The 13,610-nt window shown below is 39.8% G+C and overlaps 1 pseudogene; it reads right to left on the bottom strand.

Annotated features, from left to right (window-relative positions):
• Window positions 1-3,502: 3,502 nt before the first annotated feature.
• Window positions 3,503-4,428, bottom strand: LOC122727625 (annotated as a pseudogene).
• Window positions 4,429-13,610: the final 9,182 nt, after the last annotated feature.

Raw genomic sequence — 13,610 nt, 5'->3', positions numbered from 1 at the left:
ATTACTGGGTGTAAATGCCTTATCAAATAGATAGCATGTTTGTTAATGGATGGCATTTTAGAGGTGGAAGGTGCATTTGAAATTATGTGGTTCAAACTCATGATTTTACAGCTGAGTAAAAGGAGGCATATAAACATTAAATTACTTGTCATATATCCCTAGTTAATGGGGACCACTCTCTGCAGCAATTGGAAGAATGGACTCTGATTTTCAGGAGTATAAAATGAGAAAGAGAATCAATTTCTCCTACCCATTTCAGTTTCTTCTTTGGGGGCAAATACTTCTTCAAATATTGATTATGTGGTCACCCAGTATCCACATTGGAGAGGGGAAAAGGAAAACCATACTCAAGAGTCATGTGTCCCAAAGAGATTTATTTATTTATTTATTTTTTGATGAGGCAATTAGGGTTAAGTGACTTGCCCAAGGTCAAACAGCTAGTAAGTGTCAAGTGTCTGAGGCCGGATTTGAACTCAGTTCCTCCTGAATCCAGGACCAGTGCTCTATCTACTGCGCTGCCTAGCTGCCCCCCCCAAGAGATTTATTAAAGAATATTCTCTTGTATTCTGGAGATGGGAGTGGGATGCTGATAATCTATGCCCAAAATGGGATGATGCTGTGACAATTCACTTATTGGGGTGGTGATGGAGCAGTTCCTGAGATGGCTTCTTTAGCTTTCTTTTTTGTATAGAGTAAGTCCCGTCTATGACATGTTAGAAATGCTTTTTCTTCTGTAGGTTCCAGGGTTCTATGGGGGAGCAAGGTGTTATCTGCTACCTTTTCTTCCAAATCTAAGTTTTGGGATTTTTGAGCTCAGTAACTGGTTGAGGGGAATGCAAGCATGATATTGGAATGTTTCCTGATTTGATACAATTACCTAAACAGGAGGATATAGATTGTCTTGTCCATATATGTCAGGCACTATGAGGCCATTTGGGGCCAGATGAACATTTATCTGTTATTGGGGGGAAAGGGGGTGGAGGGTGGAACCTTGGAAGGTTTTAGGAGTGAAAACAAAAAGAAATCCAGAAACAATGAGCACTTGTAGGATACTAGCCATTTTTTGATATCAACATCAATCTTCCCAGGGAATCCAGTCTCTAAACTTTCTTGGTAAGTACCAGGGTTAGTAAAATGAACTTTATCTTTCTCTCAGAGTGAGTATCAAAAGGCCCAAGGAGGTGTTTATGGGTTTCCCCCTTGGGATTCTACATATGAATGCTAATTCTGATTCTTTAGGGGTTGGCGAATAACTTTCCAATACATAAAGATCCTAATGAGTAAAAATGGACTTCAAATATTAATATATGTTTGACTATATATATATATTCCAGAGCAAGCAGTATTTACCAATTTATGTTCTCCAGAGTGAGAAAGAACAGCACTTATACCTACAAAATATTAAGAATCAAATGTATCCTTATCTGCAGGTTTTTTTTTTTTTTTGGTGAGGCAATTGGGGTTAAGTGACTTGCCCAGGGTCACACAGCTGGTGTCAAGTGTCTGAAGCCAGATTTGACTCAGGTCCTCCTGAATCCAGGGCTGGTGCTTTATCCACTGTGCCACCTAGCTGCCCTTTATCTGCAGTTTAAGAAAGGATTTTGGAAACCATGAACTGGATACAATGAAATGAATTACAGCAGTCTTTGTTTAACAGTATAATTTGTTGTACATCTGAGTTCACCAAACACATGGTCTTGTAGAAAGATACTTGAGATTTGAGATATTTGGTGAATCATCAGTTCATTCAAAACCATCACTCATTATACATAATTTATCAGACATAGCCAAACAAGCAGCAAAATCTGGGTGTTTTGCTGCTATATTTTGGGTAGTGCAAAACCTCAGTGTTCCTAAAGGTATGCAAAAAGTTTTATTAAACAGGAAGAACTGGAGAAATATCTATACATGTTATAGTGACACCCCATTCCATAAAGCCCCACAATGAATATTAAAATCTTAGTGTGAGGATTCTTTTTTGTATTGGAATCTTAGATGAGACAACCTGATGTTCCCTGCTCTTTCAACTGACACCATTGCTGGGCTGCTTTCAGCTGTGAACTCCTTTGCATAGCTTGGCTATCAGGTGTGGCTCTGTTTTGTTTCTAGGTGGTGAATCTTCATGTCCTTTTTTCAGCCATCAGGGAATTTATTGCTTTTTCTGGGTACTTATGGTGCTCTGGGGGAAGCAGGGGGACATTAAAAACATTGTTCTTGAATGGGGATGATGGAATTTTAGAACCAGGAGATTCCACTTGCCTTAGTGGCAGATCAGAGATTCCTCTTTGTTGAACTTTGTCCTTTGCACACAGACTCAACTATCAGAAGTCATCTCTCTAGAGATTTTTTTTTTTTTTTACCCAAATGCCACGGGAAGGAAGAAGGAGAAAGGAGAGTCTGGTGTTAGAGAAATCATTCATGTCATTCCTATTGTGGTTGAGAATGCCTCTTAAGAGACTACATACACTACACTGCCTCTCCCCAACCCCCTTCCTAATTCCAGCTATTGACAAAGGATTAAGCATCCTATAATAGCCTTCTTTTTATTTTCCTTAAGCATTTGGGTGGGATTTTGAAATTCACCTAAAGCTGTCAATAATCTCTATTAATTATTAATCTCATCTCATGTGGGTGCTGGGACTTTGTCAATTCATAAGGCATAACAGTCCTGTGCCTTATCTACAGTACAATTAAAGTGTATGGCAAGGTCAGAGTTCAGTGAGGCACAGAAGAAAGAATCTTCATAGTCCATAGCTCCATAGTCATAGAACTGAGCTCAGATGCTTCCTTTAATGCTTAATGCCTATGTGATCTTGAACAACTCCTTGGCTCCTATTTCCTTTTTGTTATATAAGGGTGTTGGACTAGTTGACCTTTAAAGTACCTTTGATCTGTAGGTCTATCAAGCCTTCCTTAGCCCAAGCTGAAGTTTTCTCTTATGATTTTCATGTTGCAGTTTGTAAATGGTCTCAAGATGCCCATAACTCAATGGTTTTCATTAAAATATGATTTTATTCTCATTTGATTAAAGACAGTGGACAGAGATTTAGAAATTTTGCTGTTGTCAAGGACTTCTTCCACAGAATGAGAGTTTGGCTCATCTTGGACCTTGAGGTCCATACAGAATCAGTAGTCAGTTTGGAAAATGTTAGATTCATTGGAGGGGGAGGGAAGCAAGAGAAGGAAATAGGTTGAATCAGTATCTCTGTCTTAAGAAGTTACAGTAATTAGATTTCAAAGGTGCAAGGGACTATAGAGATCATTTCATTGAGGACTGTCTTTTTGTCAATGATGGAATGAAGGCCAAGTGGTATAAGGTCACAAAGGTAATCCAGATTTTCTGGGTCCAATTCCAGGGTTCTTTCCATTATATCACACTACCTCCTTACTTTTTGTCAGGTAGAAAATGTTAGGGGGAAGGAAGAGACAGAGGAGGGAAATTATGATAAAACTGTGTCCTGAGACAGATGGAAAGAACAACTTGGATGGAAGTTCCCAAAGCCTAACATTTAAACCTCCACTTTTTGACTTGGAACATCCTAAGGAATGCCTGCTTCAGTTTCTGGTTCTCTTGGATTAGAATGAAGGTTTGAACAGAGGGATAAAAACCCAAAATCAGTGACCCAGTCATTCTTGCCAGCTTGCGGTTTGGAAAGAAATGACTAGACATAGCAAGAAAGAAAGTAAGAAGGTATCCAAGGAAGAGGAATAGAGAAGAAAGGATGACTTTGGTGGCTTTCACATGGGCCTTGGTGCTCAAATCCCTCATCTCAGTGGCATAATGCTGCATCTGCTGGGTGTGTCTCACCAGGGAGAGGATGAGCAGGACAGAAGAGACCAGGGACACAGATAGGGGAATGGCTGACCAGAAGGCACTAAGCATATGCATGAGATAATACTTATCCACCTTTCTTGGACATGTTCAGTGCAGTTTTCTGAGAGTTTCATTTGACTGAGGTCAGAATAAGTGCTGAAGTTCAGTATCAGTGGCACTGTGCTGAAGAAGAGTAGAGCCCAGAACCCAGAAGAATCCAGGTAAGCACATGAGATACTCTCCACTTGAGCCAGAGGAAAACATAGTGGGAGAAGTTGGCAATCTTCAAGCAGTAGAAGACACTGAGGCAGGTCATCAGGCAGATGCTTAAGTTATTGGTGAATATCCAGAAAATATCAATAATTTGCATCGACATGCCTACTTCACGTAAGTGGGGATAGCATAGGGCTAAAGCATTATCAAGCATCAGTATCCCCTGCAGGATGATCCTGGAGAGAGTCAAGGTCAGGATGAGGAAGTCAGGCAAAGAAATTTTCCTGCTCTTGACCCAAGTGAGAAATTGCAGTAGCCCAATGAAGCCATTTACCCAAAGTCCCCAGAAAGAACTCACTGAAGGCCACAAAGAAAGCCACCTTTTGGCCTATACTCAGCATGTCTGCAGAAGGGCAGCAAGTCCTGCCTCTGGTTCTCCTCTGGTACTCCTTGATGTTCTATATCTTCTCTGACTGGAGTCAGGAAGGTGTTTTTCTCTTCTCAGCCTTGGGGGTGCTTCCCTCACTAACCAGAAAGGGCCCCAAAATCCTTGTGGCCTGCCCTACAGCAGTATCCTGATTTTCCCAAGAAAGTCTACTGGTGTTTCTGGACTTCAGACCCCACATTCACTTGGTCAGGAAAAAGGCTGAGCACTCTTTACTGAGATGCAAATTGGGCAGTGTCACAGAGAAGGGAGGAGTCAGAGTCACAAGAAGAAGGTGTTTAGTGTTTGAAAGCCAAATGTCTCAGTTCCACACAGATGTTAATTTCATTCCACCTAACCAGAGGGAGAAGCTGCATGGCCAAGGTGTAGAGTGCTGTACTTGGGGTTGGAAAGAGCTGAATTCAAATCCTTCTTCAGATGCTTAATATCAGTGTGACAGATGAAAGTTATTTAACCTCTCTGAATTTCTGAATAATATTTGTATCTACTCTGTAGGATTGTTGTAAGAATCAAGTGAGATAGTGTATGTATGAATGAATGAAAAACACATAGCATATGAGTGCTGGGGATTCAAGTCGAAAGACAAGAGAGCTCTATTCTCTATTCGGTTCTGGTCTTTTCATCAGGAAACCTTGAAAGTCCCCAATTTCATTAAATGTTCATCTTTTCCCCTGAAAGAGAGTATTCAGTTTTGCTCGGTAATAGATTCTTGCCTTCAACCCAAGCTCCTTTGCCTTCTGGAATATCATATTCCATGCCTTGCTATCCTTTAATGTTGAAACTGCCAGGTCCTGAGCAATCCTGATTGTGGCTCCATGATATTTACATTGCTTCTTTCTGGCTGCTTGGAGTATTTTCACCTGATAATTCTGGAATTTGGCTACAGTATTCCTTGGAGTTTTCCTGTTGGGGTCTCTTTCATGAGGTGATTGGTGGATTTTTCAATGACAATTTTATCCTCTGATTCTATAATATCAGGGCAGTTCTCCTTGATAATTTCCTGGAATATTGTGTCTAGACTCTTTTTTCTGATAATGGCTTTCAGGCATTCCAATAATTCTCAAATTGTCTCTCCTGGATCTGTTTTCCAGGTCAGTTGTCTTTCCAATGAGGTATTTCACATTTTCTTCTATTTTTTCGTTTTTTTAATTCTGTTTGTCTGATTCTTGCTGACTCATAGAGACATTATCTTCCAACTGTTCAGTTTTAATTTTTAAGGCATTGTTTTCTTCAGTGAGATTATGCACCTTTTTTTCCATTTGGCCAGATGAATTTTTTAAGGAATTTTTCTCTTCAGTCAATCTTTGTGCTTCTTTTTTCCAAGCTGCTGATTCTTTTTTTCATAATTTTTCTTGTGTTGCTTTCATTTCTCTCCTATTTTTCTTCTACCTCTCTCAATTGACTTTGAAAATCCTTTTTGAGCTCTCTTCCCATTTTTTTCTTTTACCTCTCTCAATTGATTTTTAAAATTGATTTTTAATTTTTTAATTTTTTGTGGGGCAATGGGGGTTAAGTGACTTGCCCAGGGTCACACAGCTAGTAAGTGTCAAGTGTCTGAGGCCAGATTTGAACTCAGGTCCTCCTGAATCCAGGGCCGGTGCTTTATCCACTGCACCACCTAGCTGCCCCTCTCAATTGATTTTTTTTTTTTTTTTTGCAGGGCAATGAGGGTTAAGTGACTTGCCCACGGTCACACAGCTAGTTAAGTGTCAAGTGTCTGAGGCTGGATTTGAACTCAGGTCCTCCTGAATACAAGGCCAGTGCATTTATCCACTGCACCACCTAGCTGCCCCTCAATTGATTTTTAAAATCCTTTTGAGCTCTTCCAAGAAAGCTTTTTGTTCTTGAGACCAATTCATCTTCCCTCTTGAGGCTTCACATGTAGGCAATTTGAGAATATTGTCCTCATCTTTGTGTTTGCCTTTTCCCTGTAGATATAGAAGCTCTCAATGGTGAGAGCTCTTTTTTGTTTCTTACTCATACAGCAGCTTATTTTTCTTTTTTTAAGTTGAGGTCTGCTCTGGGGGCACCAGGGTCCCTGTTTCAAGCTTCTTGTGCTGGGGTCTAGGGGCTGTGTCACTGGGTTTCTACACTGAGGCCTCTATGGCTTGTGGATTTCTCACTACCCTGGGCTTGCTGGCTGTGCGCTGGGATCGGTAGGCCTGGTCGTGCCTGTCCTGTGGGTGGCTCTAAAGCTGGCAACCTGCCCTCTTGGCTGGTGCAGGTGGGTTTTGCCACTGTCCCGCTGTGCCACCAGCTTGTTGAGCCAGGATCCAGGGGACTGAGTTGCTCGGCTGTGGCACACAGTTTCCTGCTGACTTGCCCGACCCCTCTGCACTGTGCTGCGGGTGTGTGCTGTGCCTCCCTTTTGCCTGAGTGAGACCGACCTTTCCTGAAGTCTTCTAAATTATCTCTCTTTGGAAGACTGTGTCTCTCTGTCTCTTTTTAGGTTCTGTAGTTTCAGAATCCATCCAGAGGCTTGATTTAATGTTCTTTTTGAGGGAACAGAAGGAGAGCTCAAGCGATTTGCTGGCTACTCTCTGCCATCTTGGCCCTGCTCCTACAGCCCTGTTCTCAAGGAGAGGATATTCCAAATATGGAGTGATAAACTCATAGCATTCAGCTTCTAGTTAGATGGAATGAAAAGCCCAGTGGTCCTTAGGGTTGCAAGCAAGGCAGCTTGTAACTATCTTTGTTAGTGTCATTTTCATGAAGAAAACCTTATCTGTTTTTGATACTGAACCATTCTGATGGATGCCAAGGACATTGATTTTGGGAACAATGACAAAAAGCTTTGCCAAACCTTAGACTGCTACATACAAAGTTATTATTTTCTTAGAGCTGTTCAGTGATAAGGAGTCATCATTTCAAGATATGGAAGAGTCACATTGAAGAGAGAATACAGAATCATTAAGAAGAGTGAGTGCTATTGTATTCAGTAACAGCAATGTTGTGCTGTGATCAACTGGGAATGACTTAGCTCTTCTCAGAATTCCAATGATATAAGAAAATTCTAAAGGACTCATGATGGAAAATGCTATCCACATCCAGAGAAAGAACTATAGAGACTGAATGCAGATTGAAGCATTCTATTTTTTTTTATTTTTAAATTAAAATTTTTTTTTTTTTAGTGAGGCAATTGGGGTTAAGTGACTTGCCCAGGGTCACACAGCTTGTAAGTGTTAAGTGTCTGAGGCCGGATTTGAACTCAGGTATTCCTGACTCTAGGGCTGTTGCTCTATCCACCGCACCACCTAGCTGCCCCTGAAGCATTCTATTTTCACTTTATTTTTGTCATGCATGTTTTTGTTTTTTTTTTTTGTCTGTGTTTTCTTTTGTAACGTGACTATTGTGGAAATATTTTGTATGATTCCTTGTTTAAACTGGCAACTTAGTGGCACACTGGATAGAGCTCCAAGTCTGGATTCAGGAAGACTCATTTTTCTGAGTTCAAATGTGACTTCAGACCTTCACTAGCCGGGTGACCCTGGACAAGTAACAACCTCAATTGCCCTAAACATCCAGGGCCATCTCCAATCCTCCTGATGTATATCTTGCCACTAGTCCCGGATGGCTCTGGAGGAGAAAGTGAGGTCGGTAACATTGTACAGCCCTTCCTCACTTAAATCCAATTGAGTACAAGTCTTGACAATGCTTCCCTAATGTCATGGTCCTCTTCAAAAACTAAGTACAAACAACAATAAATATCAATAACAGACACTTACTAGCTATATGTCACTTAACCCTATTTACCTCATCTTCCCTATATATAAAATGAGCTGGAGAAAAGAACAAGGCAAACCACTTTTGTATTTTTGTCAAGAAAACCCCGAATGAGGTCACAGAGTGGTACAGGGTCTAAATGACTGAACAACAACAACATATATATGTATGTATGTATATATATATATATATATATATATATATATAACCTATATCCCATTTCTTATACTCTTAAGGAGAGGGGAGGTGAGGGAGAGAATTTGGAACTCAAAATTTAAAAAAACACCCCAATGTTATAAACTGTTCTTAGATTTAACTGTTCTTGCATGTAATCTGTATTCTAAAGAAAAAAAGAAAAATAAAGAAGAGCAAGTTCCCATTTTACTATAAAACGTGGGCTTTTGTGTCAAACACACAGGGAGCTAGAGTCTTTATTCCACTGGTTGTTGTTCAGTCATTCAGTTGTGTCTGACCCATCGTGACTCCATGGACCATACTGTCCATGGAGTTTTCTTGGCAAAGATACTGGAGTGGTTTGCCATTTCCTTCTCCAGTGGAGAAGTATTCTGTAGTATATATAGATAAATGCTACAAAGAGAGGGGACAGTGTCAAACATAGAATAGAAGGGTAATGTCACAGACTGAATTACTGATGAAATACTAAATATAAGGGGATGAATATTGGTTAGTCTCTAATTTTGACTTAAAATATGATACACAATTTACTACAAAATGTAAAGAAACAATAAACCTCCAGGTACAATTCAGGAGCTTCCACATTATACTTTGAGTGTTATCAATCAAGGCACGATGTGGTAAAAACGTGTTTAAAATCTAATGTGTGTGGGGTGGCTAGGTGGCGCAGTGGATAAAGCACTGGCCCTGGATTCAGGCGTACCTGAGTTCAAATCCGGCCTCAGACACTTAACACTTACTAGCTGTGTGACCCTGGGCAAGTCACTTAACCCCAATTGCCTCACTAAAAAAAAAAAATAAAAACAAACAAAAAAATCTAATGTGTGTGTCCTTCCCTGCCCCTCCCCCCACGGTGTGGTGGGAGTATTAGCTAAGGTTTAATTATAAATTCAGCAACAGTTTAGGGTTTTAAGAATTTATTAAAGTATATTAGAAATTGATAAAGAGAGAGAGAGAGAGCACCTCTCTCTGAAAGAATGGAAAAGCCCTAACTCAGATCTATGAGAGATAGATAGATAGATAGATAGATAGATAGATAGATAGATAGATAGAGAGAAAACCTGTCTACCCTGGCCTGCTTCTTCTGCCACCACGAACTTGTTCCCGAACAAAAGAGAGCAATCAGCCATCAGTTTGAGTGGAAGCTTCCTGTGGGACTGGAAGAGGGGCGGTCCCCACACACAGCTCCAAGTTAATTGGCTGGTAGCATTCAAGTCCATTGATTGACATGACTTAAAGGTGGTCCATGAATTGTGATGTGACTTCCCGGATGCTGGGACGACCTTAGAAAAGTCACCTCATGTCTTTCTCAGCAGGGGGTGGCTCCCTGGTTCTCACAAATGATAGAGAGCTGGCCTTAGACCCAGGAAGACAGATTTAGGTTGTGTGACCCCCTAACCTCTCACTTCTCTTGGTTACTCTCTTTAAATTTCAGAGAAGATCCTGATCTGTATAGGCTATTCATTGTTTAGGAGCTTCCTATGCCAATGAAGTCACATGTCCAAATTCTTAGCCCTATTATTTTTGGTGTTTATATCAGGTGTAAAATGGATAATTTAAATTACATTAAATTAAAAAGTTTTTGTACAAATAAAATAAATATAGCCAAGATCAGAAGGAAAGCAGAAAATTGATCAGATATAGGTCTCATATCTAAACTATATAAAGAACTTTGTCAAATCTTTAAGAATATGTCATTCCCCAATTGATTAATGGTCAAAGGATATGAATGATCAGTTTTCCAATAAAGAAATCAAAGCAATTTACAGTCATATGAAAAAATGCTCTAAATCACTATTGATTAGAGAAATACAAATTAAAACAACCTTAAGGTATCATTTGCACCTATCAGATTGGTTAAAATGATAGAAGGGGAAAGTGACAAATGTTGGAGGGATGTGGAAAAATTGGGACATTAATTCATTGTTAGTGGAACTGTGAACTGATCCAATGATTTTGGAGAAAAATCTGGAATTATGCCCAAAGAGTTATTAAACTACCTTTACCCTTTGACCTAGCAATACTACTACTTGGTCTATTTCCAAAGATGTTTAGGGGAAAAAGGAAAGAACCTATGTGTTCTAAAGTGTTTATAGCAGCTTTCTTTGTGGTGGCAAAGAACTAGAAATTTTAGGGATGCCCATCAACTGGGGAATGGCTGAACAAGTTGTGATATATGATTGTGATGGAATACTATTGTGCTATAAGAAATGATGAGGTCGATGATTTTACAAAAACATGGAAAGACTTGCACAAAATAATGGAGAGTAAAATGAGTGGAACCAAGGGAATGTTATATATAGTAACAGTAATATTTTAAGAATGACTTTGAGGTGGGTGGAGCCAAGATGGCTGAGGAAAGGCAATGACTTTGCCTGAGCTCTTCCTAAGACCCCTCCATATACCTTCAAATAATGCCATAAGACAATTCCTGGAGCACCAAAACCCACAAAAAGACAGGGTGAAATAATTTTCCAGCAAAAGACAACTTCAAAGGTCTGCAGGAAAGGTCTGTTGTGCTGGGGTGAGAGTGGAGCACAGCCCAGCACAGGCCTTACCAGCACAGACCCAACCCCAGCGCAGACATAGACTCAGCCACAGCAAACCAGGATCAGGCCTTGGGAGCCTCTGAATCAGCAACAGATGATCCCTTATGGTTTCTTTTTCATGTTTACCTTTTTATGCTTCTCTAGAGTCTTGTATTTGAAAGTCAAATTTTCTATTCAGCTCAGGTCTTTTCTTCAACAATGACTGAAATCCTCTATTTTATTGAATTCCATTTTTTCCCCTGAAGGATTATACTCAGTTTTGTTGGGTAGGTGATTCTTGGTTGTAATCCCAGTTCCTTTGCCCTCTGGAATATCATATTCCAAGGCCTCCAGATCCTTTAATGTGGAAGTGGCTGAAACTTGTGCTATTCTGACTGTGGCTCTACAATATTTGAATTGTTTCTTTCTGGCTGCTTGCAATATTTTCTCCTTGACTTGGGAGCTTTGTAATTTGGCTATAACATTCCTGGGAGTTTTCATTTTAGGATCTCTTTCAGGAGGTGATTGGTGGATTCTTTCTATTTTCTCTGACAATTTCTTGGAAGATGATATCTATGTTAATTTTTTGATCATGGCTTTTAGCTAGTCCAATAATTTTCATATTATCTCTTTGGGATCTATTTTCCAAGTCAGTTGTTTTTCCAATGAGATATTTCACATTGCCTTTTATTTTTCATTCTTTTTCTTTCTTTCTTTCTTTTTTGGTGGGGGGCAATGAGGGTTAAGTGACTTGCCCAGGGTCATACACCTAGTAAGTGTCAAGTGTCTGAGGCCAGATTTGAACTCAGGTCCTCCTGAATCCAGAGCCAGTGCTTTATCCATTGTGCCACCTAGCTGCCCCCTATTTTTTCATTCTTTTGGTTTTGCTTCATTGTTTCTTGATTTCTCATAAAGTCATTAGCTTCCATTTTCTCAATCCTAATTTTTTTTTTGTGGGGAAATGAGGGTTAAGTGACTTGCCCAGGGTCACACAGCTAGTGGGTGTCAAGTGTCTGAGGCCAGATTTGAACTCAGGTCCTCCTGTAGCTCAATTCAGATATACCAGCACCTGTTCAATGTGCTAGTACCTGCTAGCATTGTAACTAGGGCAACCTAGCAGAAGTGAAAAATTGAGGGGACCAAGGGAACTGCATTCTGAGTAGAAGTACTGCTAATCCAATGTCTAGTGGTGATTTGTTCAGTGGTATCTAAAGGGAAGGGCAGCCAATTACTATTTCTCCTAAAAACTGGTGGCAACTGGAACCTGTCAACATTGTATAAGCTATTTTCCTGACATACTTAGGAAAAAGGCTTGCTTCATCTGAATTGGTCTGTTGCAACAATTTTCATCAAAGATAGAAATGTACCATTCTTTGGTGACAGAATGTTACAAGATGGTGAAGGCTCCCTGTATTCCCATTTTCCTTACCTTCTTCTTAGATCTCTCTTCCCTTGTGTGAGTGCCCTGGTAGCCACATTATTTTGAAATCACTTCCTTAAGCAATTTATATGAACTTAACAGAAACTGTTTCCTGCTTATGAAGTCAAAGATGGAGTCCAGATGCTTACTAGACCCTAATTAGTTCTCTACTTGTGTTGTCTAAGTTGAGGAGGGAGTGAGGACTGGTTTCCTCTCCTTTACAAAAAAACAGTGACAACTAAGGGAAAGGGGAATGTGAAGGAGAAGGGGAAGCAGAAGGGGAAAGAGAAGGAGAAACGACAACCAGAGAGTTTAAAAAGGGTTCTGGTTAGATTTTGTAATTCACTGGAATCACAAGAGGTTTAGAAGCTAAAAAGCTGTGGCACCCAACTGAGATATTTTGGTCCCCAGGTTACATACATAATCACCACATTCTCTAGTCTGAGAAAGATGAGAACTGATACACATCTCTCCTTTGCTTTTATTCTTCTTATGTATGTCAAAAGAACACACTCTAAAGGCAGCTAGGTGGCACAGTGGATAGAGCACTGGCCTTGGAGTCAGGAGGACCTGAGTTCAAATCCAGCATCAGACACTTAATACTTACTAGCTGTGTGACCCTGTGCAAGTCACTTAACCCCAACTGCCTCACAAAAAAAAAGAACACACTCTTTATGCCTAACATTATACGTGTGAGTCAAGACCACATTAATTTTTAATGATTTATTGTCTCCATGAGTTCATTTCCATTTGTTCTTCAATGCCAGAGGTGAGTAAATGCACCTTCACATTTTAATGATACCCAGAACCAGAAAATCTGTCACATTTCAGATAGAAAGTTGCCTTTCTGATCCCTAACTACTACTTGGAGTATTTCTTTTTCAATGACTTTTTATTCATGCAGAGAATAACTGTTAGTGGCTTCATTAAACAATTGTAAGGCAAAGATATGTCTTTTCTCCCTCTACTACAGGGATACTTAACGTGACTTTTGTGAATTAAAAAAATATGTCAACAACTATATTTTAATTTGATTGGTTTCCTTTGCAATGCTGTATATTTTACTTTATGCATTTAAAAATTGAAGTCTGTAGGCTTCACTAGATTGCCAAAATGGTCTGTGACCCCAGAAAAAAGTTGAGTTGTTGTTGTACTGCCACATTCAATATCTGGCAAACTAGTCAGCTTTTCTTACTCACCTTTGTAGGTCTTTTGCCTTTTGACCAAGAAGATTAATTAAGTAAGGGACTTTTAGAAGTAGCATGCAGGGTC

This window comes from Dromiciops gliroides, chromosome 5, assembly GCF_019393635.1.
Source record: "Dromiciops gliroides isolate mDroGli1 chromosome 5, mDroGli1.pri, whole genome shotgun sequence".
Taxonomy (NCBI): Eukaryota; Metazoa; Chordata; class Mammalia; order Microbiotheria; family Microbiotheriidae; genus Dromiciops; species Dromiciops gliroides.
The sequence above is the reverse complement of the archived record's forward strand: the minus strand, read 5'-3'. Positions and strand labels throughout refer to the sequence as shown.